The following is a 23157-nucleotide window of genomic DNA, read 5'->3' as shown; positions in this document are numbered from 1 at the left end:
AAACGCAGTGGTTTTATCTGGAAAATGTCTAACATATTTTATCTCTTTAACACACAGAAGGACCTGGCCTGGAGCTGCATTCATCAATGTCTTCCATGCCGGGCATTCCAATACAGAAGAAGATTTGCGAGGTCTGCCGTCTGCCCGAGGGAAGGCTGCCAGGCTGAGGAGACAGTGCGTCATTTACTTTGGACATGTTACTTTGCACAACATTTTTGGAAAAAGATATTCCCTCTTATGGAAAAGATGGCAGACCTGAAGGAGTTATGTTACGATGATATTTTATATGGACAATTTGGATGCCCGACCGCGAATCAGAAGACAATAGCATGGAAGACGATGAATTGCGCTAAAGAAGCTCTTTGGAAGGCCAGGAACATCCTTCTTTTTAAACACGACGTTTTAACAACGGATGATGTTTTAGGTCTTTGTTTTAGTGAGATGTATTTATATTATTTAATTGACAGGAAAGCAAATGCCACCCTTCTAAATAAATGGTTTGTGACTGACTGGAACTCCAATAAATAAAGATTTGCCACCATGTCCCCCTATAAATATTAATGTAATTTGATTTTTACTATTGTAACAATATGAAAATGTTTGATGTAATTGTAGTGTTATCTATTGTAAAATTGAATTTTTATTAATAAATCATTGACACCCCCGCGAGGGGGTAGCCAACTGAAAAAAAAATCTGTTCTTATCAGTTTAATATCTGATACGTCCCCTATCTGGGGACCATATATTAAATGGATTTTTAGAACAGGGAGATGGAAATAGAGCTTGCTCTGTCCACTCCACGCATTGGTCTGGTATTGCAGTATTTCCAGGACCGGTGCACCCTTTCCTTATGTGTTGTCTAAAATCAGATTCCAAAAGTGTTTTTTGTCTTTGCTATTGTTTCTGTCTTTCTGAAGGGATCTCCCCTTTTAATCCCATTATTTCAACACCTGTTGGACAATGCATGAGTGATAATGAGCTCATTGATTAAATGCAATTAATGAATACATTGCCACCTCTTGTTTTGTGTCGTTTGTGTTTCTGTGTTTGCGCCATTTCACATTGGAACAGCTCATTCACCTTCCTTGTCTTCTCTCCGCCCTCCCTTTTAGGTAAGTTAAAGAGCTGCACCTGAGCCAGCCACTGATTGATGCAGCACCACAGTCAAATAGTGGAGTGGAGTAGGGGGAACAGCAAACAGCCATTAAAGCAAGCAGCCCGCCCGCCCCCCCCCCCCGCCCGCCCGCCCGCCACAATGGACCTACCTGTGTACACTAGATGGATGTGATGGAATGTACTGTCGTCCCTACATTTCCAAGAAGAAGTAAGAATTGCAGTTGCAACAAAGCCTTGCTTGCCTACAAAGAGAGCAGCAATTTGGATTTGTTACTATGTTACCTGGAAGAATAACAAACTGTGCAAGGATGGAGGTTGTAGGAGCAAAGAGAAGTTGTCTGTAAAGTTGGTGGATGCCTATTTTCCATTTTGCAGTCCCTTGTCTCCCTCTTGTGGCCTCCTGGAGGCAACTAGCTGTGCAAAAAAAAGACAGCCTGGCGGCCGGCTGTTGCAGTGTTGCCCTCTCAGGCAACACTGAGTGACTGACTGAGCCTCACCGTCTTATATAAAGTTCAGACGGAACTTTGCACGTGTCATAGTGGAGCCCTCAGGATTCCAGAGCCAGCTTTCTGACATCATAATGGGGCCTCAGAGATAGATAAAAGCCTGGGCCCAGGCAGTGTTGGTCAGTGCTGCTCAGCAGGCAGCACCCGACTGGATTACAGCTGATACAAGGTGTGAAGGAACAAGGGGTGGCTGTGGGCATGCACTGGCTGCCGCTGCCAGTGTTTATCTGCATGGCAGCAGGGCATTTGGGCGTTGCCAGGAAGGCGTTTTTATGTAGATTCCTCCTCTTTCAGCACTGCATTGTGGTGCAAGCAAAAGAAGCAAATCCTGTCTGGCTTCCTCTCCGGCCTTTATTCACCTCCCGCTTCGTAGCTGTGAGTGTGTGAGCCTGCAGGGCCCCATGGAATTGCCTAGGAGTAGGCTGAATCAATCGCTGCAAGGGGTGAACAGCAGTATTAGGCAGGCTCGGTCAACGCCCGGCCCATTCGGGTTATCGCTTCTCGGCCTTTTGGCTAAGACCAAGTGTATTTATACAGGAGGTTTTTAGTCAGAAGGTGCTCAGGTACCCTCTCTCTCGGCCTCGGGGGATCGTCCAGGTTCGCCTGGACTTCACCCCCGTGCTGCTATTTGGGAGAGAGGCTTAGTCCTGAGCAACGAGTTGCGATCCCCCCCCAGCCCTTTGGTACGTCTCAGGACCCCATAGGGCGCAGCTTTTTGCTGTGCGGTTCGGCCTGGCCACGGAAATGGCAGGCGAGCCAGATGCGGTGCCGGTGTATGCCCGGCTAAGGAACTCTGCCCGATTTATCGTGGCAGAGGGTGGAGGCGGTCCACGTGGCGTAAAATTCTTGGTCCACAAGATCTTGGAAGAACTACTGGCGGTCCACAAGAACGAGATTTTGGCAATCCAGGACTACCCGAAACGAGGAATTTTCGATGTCACCTTTATGGGAGAAGGAATCCTCCGTGATGCCATGGACCGAGCTGAGAGGAGAAAAGGTGAACTCGTGGTAGCGGGAGTCCAGGTAGTAGAACATGCCTTCGAAATTACGAAACTCGTGGTGATTAAAATGTACTCCCCATATGTGAAGGATATGGAAGTGGCAGCATTCTTAGCTGCCTACTTCAAGAATGTCAAACTGTTGGGGAGAGTTATGAACGAGTGTGGAGTGTGGACCGTCAAGTGGAAGTTCTTAGTAACATTGATAAAGGACCCCTCCACCCAGGAAACGAGATTACCACCGGCTCGTTTTAAAATTGGAAATGTGAATGGCGACCTCTATTTTTCAGGGATGCCAAACTTCTGCAGGGCCTGCGGTACTTATGGACATACCAGTTTTAACTGCGATGTCACCTGTAGAAACTGTGGAAGCAAAGAGCACAATATGAGAGAGTGCTCACAAGAGAAAAAATGTAATTTTTGCCAAAAAACTGGTCATTTGTACTATTCTTGTCCCCATAGGTACCGAGGCGAAGAAAATGAGCAACCCGAGGCGCCCCCACGTGCTCCACCAGCAGACCAGTCCCACCCCCGGGGAGAGGAGCATGCCGGGGCCGCGAAGGAGCAGCGAGGCACCTGGGCTTCAGTGGTGCGGAGTAATGGAGCCAAAGCAGGTGCCTTGCAGCCAGCAACCTCTGAGGAAAGGAAGGAGCCCAGCGCCAATGACAAAAGGCAAGCTAAGCGAAAGGCGGAAAAGGAGCAGGCCACCAATGATACTGTGGCATCCCAGAGGGCTGGTTGTCCAGTGGGTGCCGGGCCTGCTCCTGTACCTGGGTCTCAGGAGTCTGACTCCGAGCAGGAGAACTGGGTAGCGGTGGGTCCCCGAAAAAAGGGAAAACAGGAGCGTGCTGGTAGGAGGGAATCAGGGGAGGAGCAGATGGACACATACGTGAAGAAAAGTGAGGCTCCTCCTAGGACCACCTCCTCGCCTGACCTGGTGAGGAGGGTGGGCACTGTTCCCTCCCAGATACCGGACACCCCGCCGTGTGCGCAACCTCCCCCTCTAAGACGGCGTCAACAGAGCCTGGGGGGAGAGGCGGGGCCCTTGGGGGACCCACCCGAAATGGACCTACGTGGTCACCCAGTGGAGACCCAGGTGACGCTAAGCGAGAGTGGGCTCCCCTTGTACGAGATAAGAGTTGCTGGCACGGCTCTCAGTGAAGGTAGTTCCTCTCCCTTTTCGTCCCTCTTTGCAGGCGATTCGGACGAGGGTGGGGATATGAGCGCAAACGAGAGTTCTGGTAATGCTGGTGGAGGAAATGTCTGATTTTAAGTTCCACGAATATTTATTATTTTAAAATCAAGACGCTATTTTAATCTCCACAATGTCAGAAGTAAAGGGAATCTCCCTCAACGTGAGGGGCGCCAAGTCCAAAGTTAGAAGGGTTGCTCTCTTCAGCTTTTTAGCTGGCCTGGCAGCCTCTGTTTTTTTCCTGCAGGAGTGCGGCATTCCCCATATGATGAAGTACCATAAATACCAAGAGGATTGGAAGTATGGTCCATCAGTCTGGTCTGGATCTAACGAGTCCAGATCAGCAGGGGTCGCCATTCTTTTTAAGGGAAACGTTTTAATCGATTTTATCCAAGAGATTCTTCCAGGACGTATTTTATTGGTTAAGGCTTTTATTGACGGTGTGAAATGGCAGTTTTTAAATTTTTACGGCTCACCAGATAAAAATGAAAGAGCAGAAATGTTAGCGATTTTACCTCTTTTTATTAACACGACTGAGCCTTTTATCCTCGCAGGTGATTTTAATTGTATCCTGAGGGGGGAACGCCGGCTTACCAGCGCTACAAGCAGAAACTATGACAAGACCTCTGGACTGCTCAAAGATATGGTGGGTGATTTTAAATTAAAAGACGTTTATAAAGAGTGTAACAGGAGCAGTCCAGAGGAAGCCGGCGTTACCTGGAGCAACGCCACCTGTAGCTCCAGGATAGATTTTATATTTTGTAATGAGAATCTACTGCCTTTTAAATGTGAAGTTTTAACCAATGTTTTTTCTGATCACAAGCTTTTATCATTTTATGTAAAGCGTGATTTTAATAACATTATTAGTAAAAAGTCCTGGAAGTTAAATGTTTCCCTTTTAGATGATCCACAGGTTTTTACAGATTTTATTGAATTTTACAAAGAGAGTAGGTGGGTGAGAGACACACGGGCTCCCATCACCGCATGGTGGGAGAAAATGAAAAGGAAAATAAAAGAATTTTTTATTAAAAAAAGCGTGGCGAAAGCTAGAGAGAAGCAAGCTTTTTTTAAAATTCTCAACACCCGCCTACAGACCCTGTACAAGATGAGAGAACACGAGATAGAGGTACAAGACGACATCGCCAACTTAAAAAAAGAGATAGCTCAGTGCCTGGAGCAGAAAGGTAAAGAAATTATATTTCGTTCTAAAGTACAGCACGTGGAAGAGAACGAGACCTGCTCCAGGTACTTTTTTAAGAAAATAAACAATAAAAAAGCAATTCTTAAAAATATTGATGGGGTGTCGGATGTACAGGGTCTTTTAAGTAAAGTTCATGAGTTTTATACTGACCTTTTTAATGTGAAAACTGTGGATCGTGATTTTATGCGTGACTCGCTGAAGGAGATTACCACTGTTTTAGACCCTGTCTCCCAGAATTTTTTATTGCAGGAACTGTCGGAGCAGGAGATTTTAGAGACAGTGAAGAGTTTTAAAGCAGGTAAAGTTCCTGGCCCGGACGGTATACCCAGCGAGTTTTATGTCAAATTTTATGATATTTTAAAAGATGATCTCTTAAACCTTTTTACCGAAGTCTTTCATTCCAAGATGCTGCCTAAGTCCTGGCGGAAGGGTGAGGTCTCCTTGCTATACAAAAAAGGTGACATCGCAGTTTTAGAGAATTGGAGACCAATAACCCTTCTGAATAGTGACTACAAAATAATGGCAAAACTATGTGCAAACCGTTTAAAAGCCATAGTACCCCACATCATACACTCTAACCAGGTGTGTGGGGTGCCAGGCCGCAGCATCTGGGATAATATTAATTTAATAAAAGATGCGATTGAAGACACAAAATCTAGAAACGGAAAATTAGCCATTTTATCCATAGATTTTCAAAAAGCTTTCGACCGAGTATCGCACTTTTATCTTTTTAAGGTTTTAGAGCGGATGGGTATACCTGAAGGTTTTTTACTATCTATTAAAGCCTTTTATAAAGATTGCACAAGCAAAATTTTAGTAAATGGTTTTAAGACACAGGACGTTCTTTTAAACTCTGGGGTGAAGCAGGGGTGTCCCTTGTCCCCACTGCTTTTCATATGTGCACTAGAGCCTCTGCTATGCGCAATACGCCGTGATAAACAAATACGTGGAGTCCCCCTGCCAGGGGGAGGCGGCATAGAGGCTAAAGCAGTGGGGTACATGGATGATGTGGCGATACTTTGTAGGGACACCCTCTCGCTTCAGAAAGCCCTAAAACAAATTGAGTTTTATTGCTGTGCTTCCGGTTTTAGAATAAATTTCAGCAAAAGTAATATTTTAAGAATAGGAAGCATGGTTTTTAGAGACGTACCCGTTCCTGTGTCAGATACTATTAAAGTTTTAGGTATCTCCTTCAGTGAGCACGACAATGGTTTTATAAGTTGGGACATGGTGGCGCAGAAGGTAAACAATAAAATTTGTATGTGGAATATGAGGAAACTCACCATGGAGGGAAAAATTTTAATCATAAAAATGGTCATTTTACCCCTTCTTTTATATACAAGCATGGTGTTCCCTCCCCCAACAGTTTTATTACGAAAAATAACAAAAGCATGTTTTACCTTCTTTTGGAGTTCCAGGATGGAGAAATTGAAACGAGAAACGGTAATAAAGTCCAAACCAAAGGGTGGCAAAGATTTTCCTGATTTTAATAGGTTTCTTTTAATTAAGTTCTTTAGTTTCTGTTTTAATTCCCTTTTTAAAGAGCACTATTGGTCTTACTTTTTACGTTTTAATACTGGGTTTTTTATGCGGAGGTTTGGTTGGTTTAACATAATTTTATCCTCACCATACGCTTTTAAATTACCAGCAAACTACGTAATTTTAGAAAAAATAGTGGCTCTCTTCAATTTAAAAGGGAAGACCGTGAATGAACTTAAGAATAGCAAAAAACTAATAAAAGACCTGAGAGAGAGCGAGACGGTTAGCAATGTAGAGAATTTTAATACGCAACGATGTGCTTTTATTTTCAAAATGATTAATGTGTTTTATCTTTTTAATGCACAGATGGACCTGGCCTGGAGCTGCGTTCATCAATGTCTTCCATGCCGGGCATTCCAGTACAGAAGAGGATTCGCGAGGTCTGCCGTCTGCCCGAGGGAAGGCTGCCAGGCCGAGGAAACTATAAGACATATTTTTTGGACATGTGACTTTGCAAAACAATTTTGGAAAAAAATATTCCCTCTTTTGGTGAAGATGGCAGACCTAAAGGACTTAAACTATGAAGATATTTTATATGGACTTTTTAGGATGCCCAACCGCGAGTCAGAAGATAATTGCATGGAAGACGATGAACTGCGCCAAAGAAGCTCTATGGAAGGCCAGGAACATCCTCCTTTTTAAGCACGACGTTTTATCGGTTGATGATGTTTTAGGTCTTTGTTTTAGTGAGATGTATATTTATTTTTTATTAGACAAAAAAAGGAATGCCACCCTTCTAAATAAATGGTTTGTGACTGACTGGAACTCCAAATAAATAAAGATTTGCCCCATGTCCCTCTACATAAATTTTATGAAAATTTGATTTTACTATTGTTACAATGTAAAAATTATTTGTATGTATCTGTGTAACTAAAATGTGTTTTATTGTAAAATTGAAATTTTTATAAATAAATCATTGACACCCCCGCGAGGGGGTAGCCAACTGAAAAAAATCTGTTCTTATCAGTTTAATATCTGATACGTCCCCTATCTGGGGACCATATATTAAATGGATTTTTAGAACAGGGAGATGGAAATAGAGCTTGCTCTGTCCACTCCACGCATTGACCTGGTATTGCAGTATTTCCAGGACCGGTGCACCCTTTCCTTATGTGTTGTCTAAAATCAGATTCCAAAAGTGTTTTTTGTCTTTGCTATTGTTTCTGTCTTTCTGAAGGGATCTCCCCTTTTAATCCCATTATTTCAACACCTGTTGGACAATGCATGAGTGATAATGAGCTCATTGATTAAATGCAATTAATGAATACATTGCCACCTCTTGTTTTGTGTCGTTTGTGTTTCTGTGTTTGCGCCATTTCACATTGGAACAGCTCATTCACCTTCCTTGTCTTCTCTCCGCCCTCCCTTTTAGGTAAGTTAAAGAGCTGCACCTGAGCCAGCCACTGATTGATGCAGCACCACTGTCAAATAGTGGAGTGGAGTAGGGGGAACAGCAAACAGCCATTAAAGCAAGCAGCCCGCCCGCCCCCCCCCCCCCGCCCGCCCGCCCGCCACAATGGACCTACCTGTGTACACTAGATGGATGTGATGGAATGTACTGTCGTCCCTACGTTTCCAAGAAGAAGTAAGAATTGCAGTTGCAACAAAGCCTTGCTTGCCTACAAAGAGAGCAGCAATTTGGATTTGTTACTATGTTACCTGGAAGAATAACAAACTGTGCAAGGATGGAGGTTGTAGGAGCAAAGAGAAGTTGTCTGTAAAGTTGGTGGATGCCTATTTTCCATTTTGCAGTCCCTTGTCTCCCTCTTGTGGCCTCCTGGAGGCAACTAGCTGTGCAAAAAAAAGACAGCCTGGCGGCCGGCTGTTGCAGTGTTGCCCTCTCAGGCAACACTGAGTGACTGACTGAGCCTCACCGTCTTATATAAAGTTCAGACGGAACTTTGCACGTGTCATAGTGGAGCCCTCAGGATTCCAGAGCCAGCTTTCTGACATCATAATGGGGCCTCAGAGATAGATAAAAGCCTGGGCCCAGGCAGTGTTGGTCAGTGCTGCTCAGCAGGCAGCACCCGACTGGATTACAGCTGATACAAGGTGTGAAGGAACAAGGGGTGGCTGTGGGCATGCACTGGCTGCCGCTGCCAGTGTTTATCTGCATGGCAGCAGGGCATTTGGGCGTTGCCAGGAAGGCGTTTTTATGTAGATTCCTCCTCTTTCAGCACTGCATTGTGGTGCAAGCAAAAGAAGCAAATCCTGTCTGGCTTCCTCTCCGGCCTTTATTCACCTCCCGCTTCGTAGCTGTGAGTGTGTGAGCCTGCAGGGCCCCATGGAATTGCCTAGGAGTAGGCTGAATCAATCGCTGCAAGGGGTGAACAGCAGTATTAGGCAGGCTCGGTCAACGCCCGGCCCATTCGGGTTATCGCTTCTCGGCCTTTTGGCTAAGATCAAGTGTAGTACTTTAGGGTATTGCCTTGTTTCTTGGTCAGGAGGTGCCCTGGTACCCTTTTCCTTGGCCTGGGGGGATCGTTTCTCTTAGGAGAGACTTCACCCCTCTGCTGCTATTGGGGAGGAGGATTAGTCCAGGGCAACGGGGAGCGATCACTTGCCTGGCATCTAGGTGCTGAAGGTACTATCTTTGGATTTCTTTGGATATCGTTGGCTTTTGTTGCGGCAGGATGGAGGAAGTCCCTGACTACATGCGTACTCGGAATGCTGTTCGTTTTACGATGGAGGAATCTGGAGGACAAAGCAGAGACTTGGAATTCCTAACGAAGGTACTCTTGCTTGATCTTTTCCAGTTGGAGAGACAATGGATATTGTCTGTAATGGACTATCCAAGAAGAGGATGTTTCGATGTCACTTTTTGTACAGAGGACATTTATCTGGATTTTCTGGACACTTTAAAGAAGAAGAAGCAGGATCCAAGACTGGTTGGTGTGATTGTAACACCGCACTTTGCTCCTAGCAAAAAGTTGGTCATTGTTAAAATGTTTTCCCCCTATGTGTGTAAAGACGATATTATATGCTTTCTCACTAAGTTCTGTGAGGAGGTGGTGGAGAAGGGTAAGGTCTTTAATCCCTTTGGATTCTGGACAGGTAAATGGAAATTCCTGTGTAAATTTAAGGCAGTTGGAGAGGCTGGAAACTTATTGCTTCCTCCAGCACGCTTTAAAATTGGCAGTGCAAGTGGGAATCTCTACTTTTTTGGAATGGGGATTTTTTGCCACAATTGTAAAGAGTATGGGCATGAGAAGGAGAATTGTGGAAAAATAATTTGTACCAAATGTTTTAAGGAAGGTCATAAGTATAATGATTGTGAGAAGGGCAAAGTGTGTAACATGTGTAGAGAAGAAGGGCATGTGTTTAAAAATTGTCCAAAAAAAAGTAAAAGTGAAGCAAAGGAGGAGAGTAAGAAGACCGTTAAAAGAAAGGAAGAGAAAGTTACCCCACAAAAAGAGGATAAACCACAGAAAAAGGGAGGAGCGGGGAAAAGTGTTGAGGTTAAAAAAAGTGATGAAACAAAAAGGAGGAAAATTGTGGAACAAAATGTAGTTTCAGATGAAGATAGAGCAGAAAGAGATAAACTAGTGAAAGACGTGGAGGGATTAAGAGATAAAATTAATTTTGAGAAGGTTCGGAGGCGGGTACGAACCTGTTTAAGAGGGAATATACCAGATTTTCTGGAGAGATATAAAGTACCAACCTGGTTGGCATGTATTGTAAATTTGGAATGGGACGGTCAAGATCTTCGAGAACATCTTGTGGATATGCTTGGTGTAATCGCTGTAAGAAACGGTTTGTTTTATTAATTTTACTTTAAAAAAAAAAGAGAGAGAAATAAAAATTATATTTGGTTTTTTCATAATGATGATCAAGTCTTTAAATTTGAAGTTTAAAATTTAACTCGAGACGGATCTGAGTGGAAACCTTATCTGTTCTTATCAGTCCTTGTAAGGATAGATAGCTCGGAGAACCACTGGGGGCTATAAACACTAGCTTAGCGATCCAAGAGCGTTCCAGGCGAAGCCGGCGACGAACTGCGGAGAAGAACCAGCGAAGACGACGATCCAGAAGGGAGAAGCCGCCATCGAGGAAGAAGCTCCGGGAGATCGCTGCCGGGAAGAAGAAGGAGAACTTCGGAGAAGAGCCGCTGCTGAAGGGGATCTTCGAAGAAGCTCGGCCGCAGAAGAAGAAGCTCGACGAGGAACCGCTGCGGAAGAAATTTCGTGGAAGAACCTCGGCCAGCAAGGAGAAGATTTGCATAGCTCCGCCCCCTTCGGGAAAGAGCTATCGAAGATCCTCCCCAAGCGACAGGAACAGCTGGAAGAAGCCATGGCCTCAACCAGCAACCCTGCCACCCAGAAGGAGAAGGCTGATGGACCAGGTGAGCCGGCCCAGGCCAGGACATCTCCTCCTGAAGCCTCCTCAAGCCAACAGGCCACCAGGAAGCCGAACCAGGCTGCTCCAACCCTGGAGCCCTGGATGAAGCAGACGGTGGCCCTGAAGCTCAAGGAGGTGGACGGGAGAGTGCCGGACATGACGGAAGAAGTGTTCTGCCAGAAGATGCTCCTGGATCAGGGCTTCGCTAAGCCGGAGACCATCAGTATCCAGGCCTTCATGACCGGGATGTTCTTCGTGACCTTCGCTTCGATCAACATCTGCAGAAGGTACTGGGAGATGGTGAAAGCGGCGAGGCCTGAATCCCCTTTCTCTCGCTTTGTGGGCAACTGCCCTGTCCAAAGAGAGGAAAGGCGGGTGACGGTCTCAATGCGGAACCCACACACCCCCGGCAAAGACATCACCACGCTCCTGAAGCGGTTCTGCACAGTGGTGAGGGAACCCACCCACATCCTGAACGGACTCGGCTTCTGGACTGGCAAGTGGTCGGTAATCGTCCGACTGAACAAGGATTCGAGCGCGGAAGACGGCCTCCAGCACCTGCCCCAGTCATTCTCGCTGGGCAACTCCTACGGCCTCATCTATTACCCGGACATGCCGCAGATCTGCAGGAGATGCAGCAAGAAGGGTCATTCGGTGAAGGACTGCAAGGAGGACGCCTGCAAGAACTGCCGGGTAACAGGACACGAGACCAAAGACTGCCCGAAACGGACAATGTGCAACCTCTGCGGACAAGCAGCCCACTCTTACAAGGACTGCCCGAAGAGGGATCGATCCTGGGCAACTGTAGCAGCAAAAGCTCCAGCCAGAGGGAACCCCGCCCCAGCCAGAGCTCCAGCGGCACAGAAGACCGGGAAAAAGAAGGATGGTAAGAAGACGACAGTCCCTCCCCCCCCTCTCCCGGCCCTCCCTCGCCCTACCCTTCCCACCCTCCCTCGCCCGGCCCTCCCCACCCCCCCGTCCCCAACCCCTGTCACCCCCACTGAGGCTCTCACCTTCTCCTACCCACCCATCTCAGTGGTCCTGTCACCTGCACCTCTCCCAACCCAGCCTCCCTTCTCCCCAGCTCCAGCAGCACTAACATCTTCCCCTCCAGCTGCTGGAGTCCTCTCCCTGGAGGATTTTCCCCCTCTTGTCTCCTCAGGTGCCATCCAGAGGAAGAGAAAGGTGAGGGACAGCCCAGCTGCTGAGTCCTCAAAGAGACAAGTCGTGGAAATCTGCGAAGATTCCCTTGCGCAGCAGGAGGAAATGGAGCAGATGGTGGAGGAACTCGTGTCTGAACCTGAGGTCATCGACTTCACAACAGACATCCAGGTGGCTACAATCCTGGAACAATTTTTGTCAGAGGGCCTGCTGGATCTTCCGGACCCGCCAGGCTCCAGAGAGGAGGATCCGCCCGACCGGACTGGTAACTAAGGTGTATCGTTTGCACTAACCTTCTTTATTCTCCCCCATGGCTGCTAAACTTAACATCTTTAGCCTCAATGTGAGGAGTGTTAGAGATAGGACTAGATGTCAGATGGTGCTAACTTTTCTTTCCAAGCAGTCGAGTGATGTATTTATGCTGCAGGAATGTACTCTCCCCTCTTCCAGGTCATACCATCATCTGGCCAGGCAGTGGACCCATGGCCCGTCCTACTGGTCTGGTGGGGGCGACTGTAAGTCTGCAGGGGTTGCCATCCTGATTAGGGGAAGCGTATTTACTGTTGACTCTGTCCAGGAGCTCGTCTGCGGCCGCTTGTTGGTCGTAGACGGTTCCTGGGCGGGAGAGCCGATTAGGCTCATCAACGTGTACGCTCCCCCTATGAAGGCTGAGCGCCTGGAACTATTCCAGACCCTGCGGACCCAGCTCGCCACCACTAGGGCAGTGGTGATGGCCGGGGACTTCAACTGCCCCATCGAAGAGGATGGACGAAGTTCCGGCACTTCAATCAAGCTGGATGTCAGTTCCAAACTGCTTATCGAGATGGTAACCGAAGCATCCTTGCAGGACGTTGTGGGCTCCATGGGGATCGGCTCTGTGAACTATTCATGGAGCCGACCCGATGGCTCACTTCGTTCTCGGATTGACTTTGTGTTCACCTCCCGGGCAGTCAAGCAGCATGGGCACTCCATGGTCCCCTGCTTCTTCTCTGACCACAGGGCCATTCTCTTCCAGGGTGCCATCGGCCACGGTTTTCCTCCCGGCCCTGGCTCCTGGAAGCTGAATTGTGCCCTGCTGGAAAGAGAAGAGGTACTGGCGGAACTTAGAGACGCCTATATTGTTTGGAGGAATGATAAAGTTTTCTTTGACAAAACCTGTGACTGGTGGGAATATGTTAAAGTTGAATTTCGTTGTTTCTTTCAGGCAAAAAGTCGTCAACAGGCGTGTGAGAGGAAGAGAGACTTCAGAGAGATGCAGCGTCAGCTGCGATCCCTGCAAGACCTCCTTCAATGCGGCTGGGACGTCAGGAAGGAGCTGGAGGAAGCCAAAAAGGGCCTGAAAAGGCACTTTGAGGAGGAATCCAAGCGAATTGTCTTTCGTTCCAAGGTGGAGAACCTGGAGAAGGGTGAGAAATGTAACTCGTTCTTTTTCAGGAAACTCCATGCCGGCCACACGCCCCTGAAGGAACTCCGAGATGAGACCGGAAACATGCATTCTGGGAAGAAGGAGGTGATGGGAGTCGTCACAGACTACTACCGAAGCCTCTACTCCCGGAAAACCACTGACCCCGAAGCCGCCGATAAATTCCTGTCAGGTATCACTAATCATCTTGATCCTGCAGGTACGGAGGCTATGGACGTACCCCTGACGGTGGAGGAACTGCTCTCTGCCGCTAAATCCTTCAGACCCGGCAGGACCCCGGGCAGTGATGGTCTCCCAGCAGAGCTCTATGTAGCGCTGGGGGACTTGATCTGTCCGGACCTGCTGGAGCTCTATGAGGAGATGGTGGTGGAGGGTAGAATGCCACCGTCCTTGAGAGAAGGCATGATCACGATCTTGTATAAGCGGAAGGGGGAGAGATGTGACCTGAAAAACTGGCGTCCCATCTCTCTCCTGAACGTGGACTACAAGATCCTCGCCAAAGTATTGACCAACAGACTGAAGGTTGTCATCGGACAGATCATCGGATCGGACCAAACCTGCGGCATTCCTGGCCGTAGGGTGGCCGACAGTCTTGCCCTGGTGAGGGACACGGTGCATTACATGCAAAGCCGCCGTACACACGCGGCCCTGGTCAGTCTGGATCAGGAGAAGGCTTTTGACCGGGTCTCTCACGAATTCATGGGTAAGGCTCTGCGTAGGCTGCGGCTTGGCAGGTTGTTCTGTTTGTATGTTAACCTGATGTATTGCGACATTTACAGCTCGGTGCTGGTGAACGGCTGGAAGACTGACCCCTTTCCTGTATCGTCGGGGGTTAGACAAGGCTGTCCTCTTTCACCTCTCCTTTTTGTTTGTGTTATAGAGCTCTTCGCAGAGGCTATCCGGCAGAATGGAGAGATCAGAGGGATCACCGCACCAGGTCCAGGACACTTCGAGGTCAAATGCTCGCTGTACATGGACGACGTGACCGTCTTCTGCGCTGACCAGAGTTCGGTGACTGCACTCGTCCAGACCTGTGAGGAGTTCGGACGCGCTTCAGGGGCAAAAGTCAACTGCGGGAAGTCGGAAGCCATGCTCTTCGGAAAGTGGTATCTGCCTTCTCCTGCCTCCTTCCCGTTTACTATCAAGCCGGACTTCATCAAAATTCTGGGAGTCTGGTTCGGTAAGGAAGGTGCAGCCCTAAAGTCGTGGGAAGAACGCTTGGCCAAAGTCAACCAAAGGATCGGACTGTGGAGCCTCAGACAACTCACTATTGAGGGCAAAGCAATGGTCCTGCGTAACGAAGTCTTGCCTGTGCTACAATACACTGCACAGGCATGGCCCCCTCTTGCCACCGTCTCGAGGGCCATCACCAGGACTGTGTTTCGCTTCATCTGGGGCTCGAAAATGGACAGAGTAAAGCGGACTGTTATGTACAAGGAGCCCCGCAAAGGTGGGAAGGGTATACCCGACATTCCCACTCTGCTGCGGATCGCTTTTGTATGTGACTGTGTTCGTAGGACTCTGAGGACAGCAAACGACTCTGCGGGCAAGGCCATGTCCCGCTACTTCCTCCTTCCCCTCTGGCGAGGTTTTGGCTGGGACAAGTGGGACAGCTCCTTCCCTTACAACTGGCACGCTCCCTGGTTCTACGGAGATGTCGTCCGGTTTGTGAGGGAGCATCAACTGGAGGGTCTTAAGCCCGACTTGTGGAAACCTAAGACGATCCACAAGCACATCAGAGCAAAGGACTCACTGGAGTTTGTTCCAGGGCTTCATGCCGACACGTTGGAGACTGTTTGGACTAACGTGTCATCTGGCAGGTTGACCAATGGGCACAAGGACATTTCATGGATGGCCATCCAGGGAGGACTGCCTCTTAGGTCATTCATGCATGCCCGCAACCTGTGCAAGACCCGGTACTGCCCCAGGTGCCCCTTCACGGAGGAAACATCTTTGCACATTTTCTGGCAGTGCCCCTTTGCACAGGGTCTGTTGAAAGCCTTGGAACATGAACTCAAGGACTCAGTACCCAGGAACAGACTGTCGTACCGCTCGGTACTTTATGGACTATTTCCTGGGAATACCACGGATGGAGCAATCCAGGAAGCCTGGCGCCTTATGAACTGCTTTAAGGACGCTATATGGTTTGCCAGGAACCGTCTGATTTTGCGGAGAGAGAGTGTGTCCGTCCAGGACTGCCGCAGGCTGATCCACAGCCTGCTCAGAGACTATTCCACCTGGGACAGCCCGGACGTCGATGAGGAAGAGGACTGATACTCCCCTTCCCCCCACTCTCCCTTCTTGTGTGTTGTCTTTCAATAAAGCTTCGGGCCTGTGATTTCCCCCTTCCCTATCCCCTCCTACCCACTCCCCTATCCCATCACTTGTCTGTAATGCTTTGTTGTTTGGCGTTAGTGAATGCAAGAATGTTAGTGTAGCATGTGGTGTAATGTATAGCATAGGCTAGCCTGTACTGTGTATTATACTGTCATGTTATGTTTGACGACTGTTATTATTTATTATTTGCTGCTTCATGGCTTGCGCTGCGTCGCAGTAATGTTTGTATGATGACGATTGATTGTCAATAAAGCAATTTTCAATCAAAAAATCTGTTCTTATCAGTTTAATATCTGATACGTCCCCTATCTGGGGACCATATATTAAATGGATTTTTAGAACAGGGAGATGGAAATAGAGCTTGCTCTGTCCACTCCACGCATTGACCTGGTATTGCAGTATTTCCAGGACCGGTGCACCCTTCCCTTATGTGTTTACTAAAATCAGATTCCAAAAGTGCTATTTGTGTTTGCTATTGTTTTTGTCTTTCTGAAGGGATCTCCCCTTTTAATCCCATTATTTCAACACCTGTTGGACAATGCATTTGTACAGTCATGTGTGATAATGAGCTCATTGATTAAATGCAATTAATGAATAGATTGCCACCTCTTGTTTTGTGTCGTCTGTGTTTCTGTGTTTCCGGCATTTCACATTGGAACAGCTCATTCACCTTCCTTGTCTTCTCTCCGCCCTCCCTTTTAGGTAAGTTAAAGAGCTGCACCTGAGCCAGCCACTGATTGATTGATTGATTGATTGATTGATTGATTGATGCAGCACAACAGTCAAATAGTGGAGTGGAGTAGGGGAACAGCAAACAGCCAATAAAGCAGCCCGCCCGCTCGCCTGCCCGCCACAATGGACCTACCTGTGTACACTAGATGGATGTGATGGAATGTACTGTCGTCCCTACATTTCAAGAAGAAGTAAGAATTGCAGTTGCAACAAAGCCTTGCTTGCCTACAAAGAGAGCAGCAATTTGGATTTGTTACTATGTTACCTAGAAGAATAACAAACTGTGCAAGGATGGAGGTTGTAGGAGCAAGGAGAAGTTGTCTGTAAAGTTGGTGGATGCCTATTTTCCACTTTGCAGTCCCTTGTCTCCCTCTTGTGGCCTCCTGGAGGCAACTAGCTGTGCAAAAAAAGACAGCCTGGCGGCCGGCTGTTGCAGTGTTGCCCTCTCAGGCAACACTGAGTGACTGACTGAGCCTCACCGTCTTATATAAAGTTCAGACGGAACTTTGCACGTGTCATAGTGGAGCCCTCAGGAGCCAGAGCCAGCTTTCTGACATCATAATGGGGCCTCAGAGATAAAAGCCTGGGCCCAGGCAGTGTTGGTCAGTGCTGCTCAGCAGGCAGCACCTGACTGGATTAAAGCTGATACAAGGTGTGAAAGGAGAAGGGGTGGCAGTGGGCATGCACTTACTGCTGCTGCTGCTGCTGCTGCTGCCAGTGTTTGCACGGCAGGAGGGCATTTGGGCGTTGCCAGGAAGGCGGTTTTATGTAGATTCCTCTTCTTTCAGCACTGCATTGTGGTGCAAGCAAAAGAAGCAAATCCTGTCTTGCTTCCTCTCCGGCCTTTATTCACCTCCCGCTTAGTAGCTGTGAGTGTGTGCGCGCCTGCAGGGCCCCGTGGAATTGCCTAGGAGTAGGCTGAATCGCTGCAAGGGGTGAACAGCAGTATTAGGCAGGCTCGGTCAACGCCAGGCCCATTCGGGTTATCGCTTCTCGGCCTTCTGGCTGAGATCAAGTGTAGTGCTGTTTATTCGTATCAGCTCTGCCTTGGTCTTGGTTGGGAGGTGCTCAGGTACCCTCTCTCTCGGCCTCGGGGGATCGTCCAGGTTCGCCTGGACTTCACCCCCGTGCTGCTATTTGGGAGAGAGGCTTAGTCCTGAGCAACGGGTTGCGATCCATATACCCCCGTGTAGGTTTCGGCCGAAAAGGGGAGTTGCGTTAGTTGGTTACAGTGACCCGTGTGTCTCTGTGGTGCGCATACAAGTTGGTGGTTTGTCATGGCAGGAAATGACAACCCAACATTTGAGCCGAATTTCACTCGGCTCAAAAACTCTATACGTTTTACGTATACGGAGGAGGCTCCAGCAAACGGCGGTCTGAAACACCTGATCGAGGAAGTGCTCCTGGGAGTGTTCGCAATCCGACCCTTGGAGATTTTGGCAATCCAGGACTATCCTAGGCATGGGATCTATGACGTGACCTTGCGATATGACGGTATTTACTTGGATTTTGTGAATCGCTTGAAAAAGGTAGGCAGAGATCCCAGGCTGAAAGGGGTCCAGATTGTGGAGCACTTCCCCTCAGATCGAAAACTCATGGTGATTAAAATGTATTCCCCTTATATAACTGAAGAGGAGATTGTGTTCTTTCTGAAAAATTACTGTACTCTAGTTATTCCTAAGGGGAAGGTTATGAATGAGTTTGATGTGTGGACTTCAAAATGGAAATTTTTTGTAGAATTAAAAGACAATCCCAAAACACCTGAGGAAAAATTGGTACCCCCAGCTCGTTTTAAATTGGGCAATATTAATGGTGATATTTTTTTTAATGGTATGGAGGAATTCTGCAGAATCTGCAAAAAATATGGGCATTCAAAAAATGATTGTGAAAGTACCTGTACAAATTGTGGAAGTAAAAATCATACGGTTCGAAGTTGTAGTGAACCAAAAAATTGTAGTTTATGTCAAGATCCCAGTCACTTCTATGCATCCTGTCCCCACAGACAGAAACCGCAAAAAAATATACACCAACCTCAACGTGGGAGACAGCTTGGAAACCAGCCAGCCCCAGAAGAGGAGGCAAATATGGAAGCCCAGGAAGCAGGTCACGCTACAGAAATTTCTACCGGTAAGTCTGTTGTCTCTCTTGACAGTGAAGGATTCCAGTCGCAGATTAAAATGAAAGACCGTCAAAAGGAGAGGAAAAGGATGGAGAAGCAGGGGACGGGGATGCTTTCCTCTTGCAGGGAAGGTAGTAACCCGGAGGAAGCTGCATCTCAGGCTCAACTAAAAGAAGAATCGGGTGCAAAAAAAAGGAAAACAGGTGATCCTCTAAATCGGGAAGTACTGAAGATGGGAAACCGTTATTCGGCAATACAACCTGAGGGAGAACTTGAAACACCCAGCATCATCTCGGAAACCCCGGAAGAAATGGCTCAGACGTCTGTCAGACAGCCTGGGGCTTCCCATACAAGAAGCCGCACGGAAGAGATGGACTATGGGTCAGAACCGCCAGAAAGGGGTAAGAAGACAGTGACGAGTGATCCAAATACTCTCCCTAGTCCTCTCTGTGAGGATTTTTCGGAGGAGGCAACAGACAGTGATTCCAGCTCAACAGACTTATTGCGCTGCGTGACCTCTAGGGGTGACCAGGATATCTCTGACAGTTCTCAGGGGTTGGCTAGGCTGGAAGAAGAAATTAAGACTTTAAGAGGTTGAAATTTGTGTTTTATCCCACCTTTTAACTTAATTGATGGCAGTTTTGAAAGGACTCTCCCTAAATGTAAGGGGTATCAAGTCAAGCACACGCAGAACAGTACTTTTTAATTATCTATCCCTGCTTTCCGCCTCGGTGTTCTTCTTGCAGGAGTGTGGCATCCCTCATCAGGCGGAATATAAGAGGTATGAAAAAGATTGGACATATGGGACTTCGGTGTGGTCTGGTTCCAATATAACAAAATCTGCAGGAGTGGCAATACTTTTTAAAGGTAATGTTAATATTTCCTTTAAACAAGAAATTTTACCAGGTAGGATTTTATTGGTTAAGGCCTTTCTTAATGGTGTTATGTGGCAGTTTTTAAATTTTTATGGATCACCGAACAAAAAAGAAAGAGAAGAGATGTTGGAAATTTTACCTCTGTTTATTAATAATTCCTGTCCTTTAGTTTTAGCCGGGGATTTTAATTGTGTTTTAAGAGGTGAAAAAAGATCTACACAATCTTCCAGTAGAAACTATGACAAAACTTCTGGTCTATTAAGTAATATCGTAACTGACTTTAAACTTACAGATGTTTTTAAAAATTGCAACAAAAAAATGTCTGAACTGGAAAGTACTACATGGAGTAATATACGATGCAGCTCAAGAATTGATTTTATTTTTTCTTCTCAGCAAATCTTACCTGTCCACTGTGAACTTTTAACTAACATGTTCTCTGACCATAAAGGCCTTTTATTTGTCTTAAATCTTGATCCTGGTTTTAGAAGAGGTGCTAGTTCATGGAAGATGAACGTGTCGCTTTTAAAAGATGAAAAAATAATGGCACATTTTACTAAGTTTTACAACAGGTGCAAGCAGAAAAAGGACCCTACAGAATCTATGAGAATATGGTGGGATAAAATGAAGAAAAATATAAAAGAATTCTTTATCAGGTATGGAGTTCAAAAAGCAAGAGAAAAGAGAGCGGTTTACGAAAAATATAATACACAATTACAAACACTCTACAAAATGAGGTCTGTGGGGATAGATGTGACTGAAGAAATAATACACGTTAAAAAAGAGGTAAAAACATTTTTGGAAGATAAAGGAAAAGAAATAATCTTTAAGGCTAAAATACAACACATTGAAGAAAATGAAAAGTGCTCCAGATATTTTTTTAAAAAAAGTGTACAGAGGAGAATTCATATAGAAAAAATGGAAGGAGAAACAGTAATTGATAATATTTTGGAAAAAACACATACTTATTATAAAGACCTTTTTAACGAAAAAAATGTGGATAAAAATGTTATGGATGATGTTTTAAAGGAAATTTCATGTGTTTTAGATTCTAATGCCCAATCTGTTTTATTACAGCCCATTACAGAAAAAGAAATACTGGATACCATAAATAGTTTTAAGTTGGGTAAAGTTCCAGGAGCTGATGGGGTACCAATTGAATTTTATAGAACGTTTTATGAGGTTTTAAAGGATGATCTTTTATCTCTCCTTTTAGAAGCTTTTAACTCAAAAATTTTACCAGAATCTTGGAAAATGGGTGACGTTTCTTTATTGTATAAAAAAGGTAATAAGGAGGAGATCAAGAATTGGAGGCCGATTACACTCCTAAATTGTGATTATAAGGTAATGGCCAAGATCTGTGCAAACAGATTAAAAAACGTGATTGAGACGCTTATTCATCCAAACCAAGTATGTGGAATCCCAGGTAGGAGTATATGGGAAAACCTAAACCTCATAAAAGACCTGATAGATGACGCAAACAGCAGGAAAAGCAACTTGGCAATTTTAATGGTAGACTTTGAAAAAGCATTTGATAGGGTCTCACACCAGTTTTTATTTAATGTTTTAGGAAAGATGGGCATACCAGGGAATTTTTTAAATTCTTTAAAGGCATTTTACGATAACTGTCAAAGTAAAATTTTAATTAATGGTTTTAAGTCCCAGGCTGTTCCCCTCAGGTCCGGTGTGAAACAAGGCTGCCCCCTATCACCCCTACTTTTTATCTGTGCTCTTGAACCCCTTTTATGCATGATCAGGAGAGATAATGATATTCGTGGAGTATCTCTCCCTGGGAGCAAAGGTATAGAAGCCAAGGTAGCAAGTTATATGGATGATGTCGCCATAACCTGTAAAGACAACATATCACTAAAGAAGTCTTTAAAACTAATCAACAATTTCTGCTGTGCATCAGGTTTTAAAGTTAATTTTAATAAATGTGAAATTTTAAAGATAGGTGCAATAGACATGAGTGACATTGAAGTTCCAACTGTAGAAAAAGTGAAGATTTTAGGTGTATATTTTAATAAATACAATGATGTAACAGAAAACTGGGAGGGGATTATGCAAAAAGTGAACCAGAAGTTGTGCATATGGAGATTACGAGAGCTGACTATGGAGGGCAAAGTGCTTATTATTAAAATGGTGATCCTGCCCTTGATTTTATACCTGAGCTTGGTCTTCCCCCCTCCCACTCGAGTTCTATGTAAATTACAAAAAGCATGCTTCACCTTTTTTTGGAACTCAAAAATGGAAAAATTAAAAAGAGAAACTGTTTTTAAACCCAAAGAAAAAGGAGGAAAGGATTTTACTGATTTCAGAGTTTTCTTATATACTAAATTTTTTTCATTATGCTTTAGGAATTTTTTTAAAGAAAACTACTGGTCCTTCTTTTTAAAATATAATTTGGGGAATTGTATGAGGCGTCTCGGTTGGTTTAAAACTGACCTCAAGCATCCGTATAGTTTTGACACACCATATATTTATGACATTTTTGAGAAAATTGTTGTCCTTTTTAATCTCACTAAGGTAAAAACAGAGGTCTTAATGAATGGCAAAGTGTTAACTAAGTTTATTTTAAAATCCACTGAAGTATGTATTATTGGTAATTTTAACGAAATACAATGTAAAAACATATGGAGAATGATGAATTGTTATTATCTTTTTAATTCCCAGAAAGATCTAGCCTGGAGCTGCGTCCACAGTTGCCTGCCATGCCGTTCCTTTCAGCACAGAAGAAGACTATCAAACACTGCCGTATGCCCAAGAGAGGGATGCCACCAAGAAGAAACAGTCTTTCATCTTTTATGGACTTGCGCTTTCTCAAAGACTATATGGAGCAAGATTTTGCCACTTTTAAGAACAATTACAGCAATTAAAACGTTAAACTATTATGTGATTCTATATGGACAGATAGATTGTGATTGTACGCAAAATAGATGGACGGCATGGAGGATCATCAACTGTGTGAAGGCAGCTCTCTGGAAGGCACGGAACATTTTACTTTTTAAAAAGGATATCTTGTCGGTGGATGATGTATATGGGATGATTTTAAGTGAGATGTATTTATACCTGTTACTTGATAAACAAAAAGACGCCTCTGCATATGTAAAATGGCATTTTAATGATTGGAATTGATGAATTAATGTATTTGCACCTGTATGTAAATCTTTGAAATTTGAATAAACGGTTTTGTATCGTTGTGGTACAGCCAAATCAAAAAAAAATCTGTTCTTATCAGTCCTTGTAAGGATAGATAGCTCGGAGAACCACTGGGGGCTATAAACACTAGCTTAGCGATCCAAGAGCGTTCCAGACGAAGCCGGCGACGAACTGCGGAGAAGAACCAGCGAAGACGACGATCCAGAAGGGAGAAGCCGCCATCGGGGAAGAAGCTCCGGGAGATCGCTGCCGGGAAGAAGAAGGAGAACTGCGACAGAGACCTTCGGAGAAGAGCCGCTGCTGAAGGGGATCTTTGAAGAAGCTCGGCCGCAGAAGAAGCTCGACGAGGAACCGCTGCGGAAGAAATTTCGTGGAAGAACCTCGGCCAGCAAGGAGAAGATTTGCATAGCTCCGCCCCCTTCGGGAAAGAGCTATTGAAGATCCTCCCCAAGCGACAGGAACAG

The 23157-nt window shown here is 45.8% G+C and overlaps 3 non-coding genes and 1 pseudogene across 3 annotated transcripts; all 4 read left to right on the top strand.

The window, feature by feature from the left end:
• Positions 1-648: 648 nt before the first annotated feature.
• LOC142654328 (U2 spliceosomal RNA) lies at positions 649-846 on the top strand. Its single transcript, XR_012849002.1, has one exon. It is a non-coding gene; the product is annotated as a U2 spliceosomal RNA (small nuclear RNA).
• A 6618-nt stretch (positions 847-7464) lies between these two features.
• LOC142654048 (U2 spliceosomal RNA) lies at positions 7465-7658 on the top strand. The gene has a single exon (XR_012848846.1). It is a non-coding gene; the product is annotated as a U2 spliceosomal RNA (small nuclear RNA).
• Positions 7659-8928: 1270 nt separating this feature from the next.
• Positions 8929-9039, top strand: LOC142654622 (U2 spliceosomal RNA; annotated as a pseudogene).
• A 7008-nt stretch (positions 9040-16047) lies between these two features.
• On the top strand, positions 16048-16235 carry LOC142653826 (U2 spliceosomal RNA). Its single transcript, XR_012848683.1, has one exon. It is a non-coding gene; the product is annotated as a U2 spliceosomal RNA (small nuclear RNA).
• The last annotated feature ends 6922 nt before the right edge of the window (positions 16236-23157 follow it).

The sequence above is a fragment of the Rhinoderma darwinii genome, chromosome 5, assembly GCF_050947455.1.
Source record: "Rhinoderma darwinii isolate aRhiDar2 chromosome 5, aRhiDar2.hap1, whole genome shotgun sequence".
NCBI classification, from domain to species: domain Eukaryota; kingdom Metazoa; phylum Chordata; class Amphibia; order Anura; family Rhinodermatidae; genus Rhinoderma; species Rhinoderma darwinii.
This window is presented reverse-complemented; position numbering and strand designations above follow the sequence as displayed.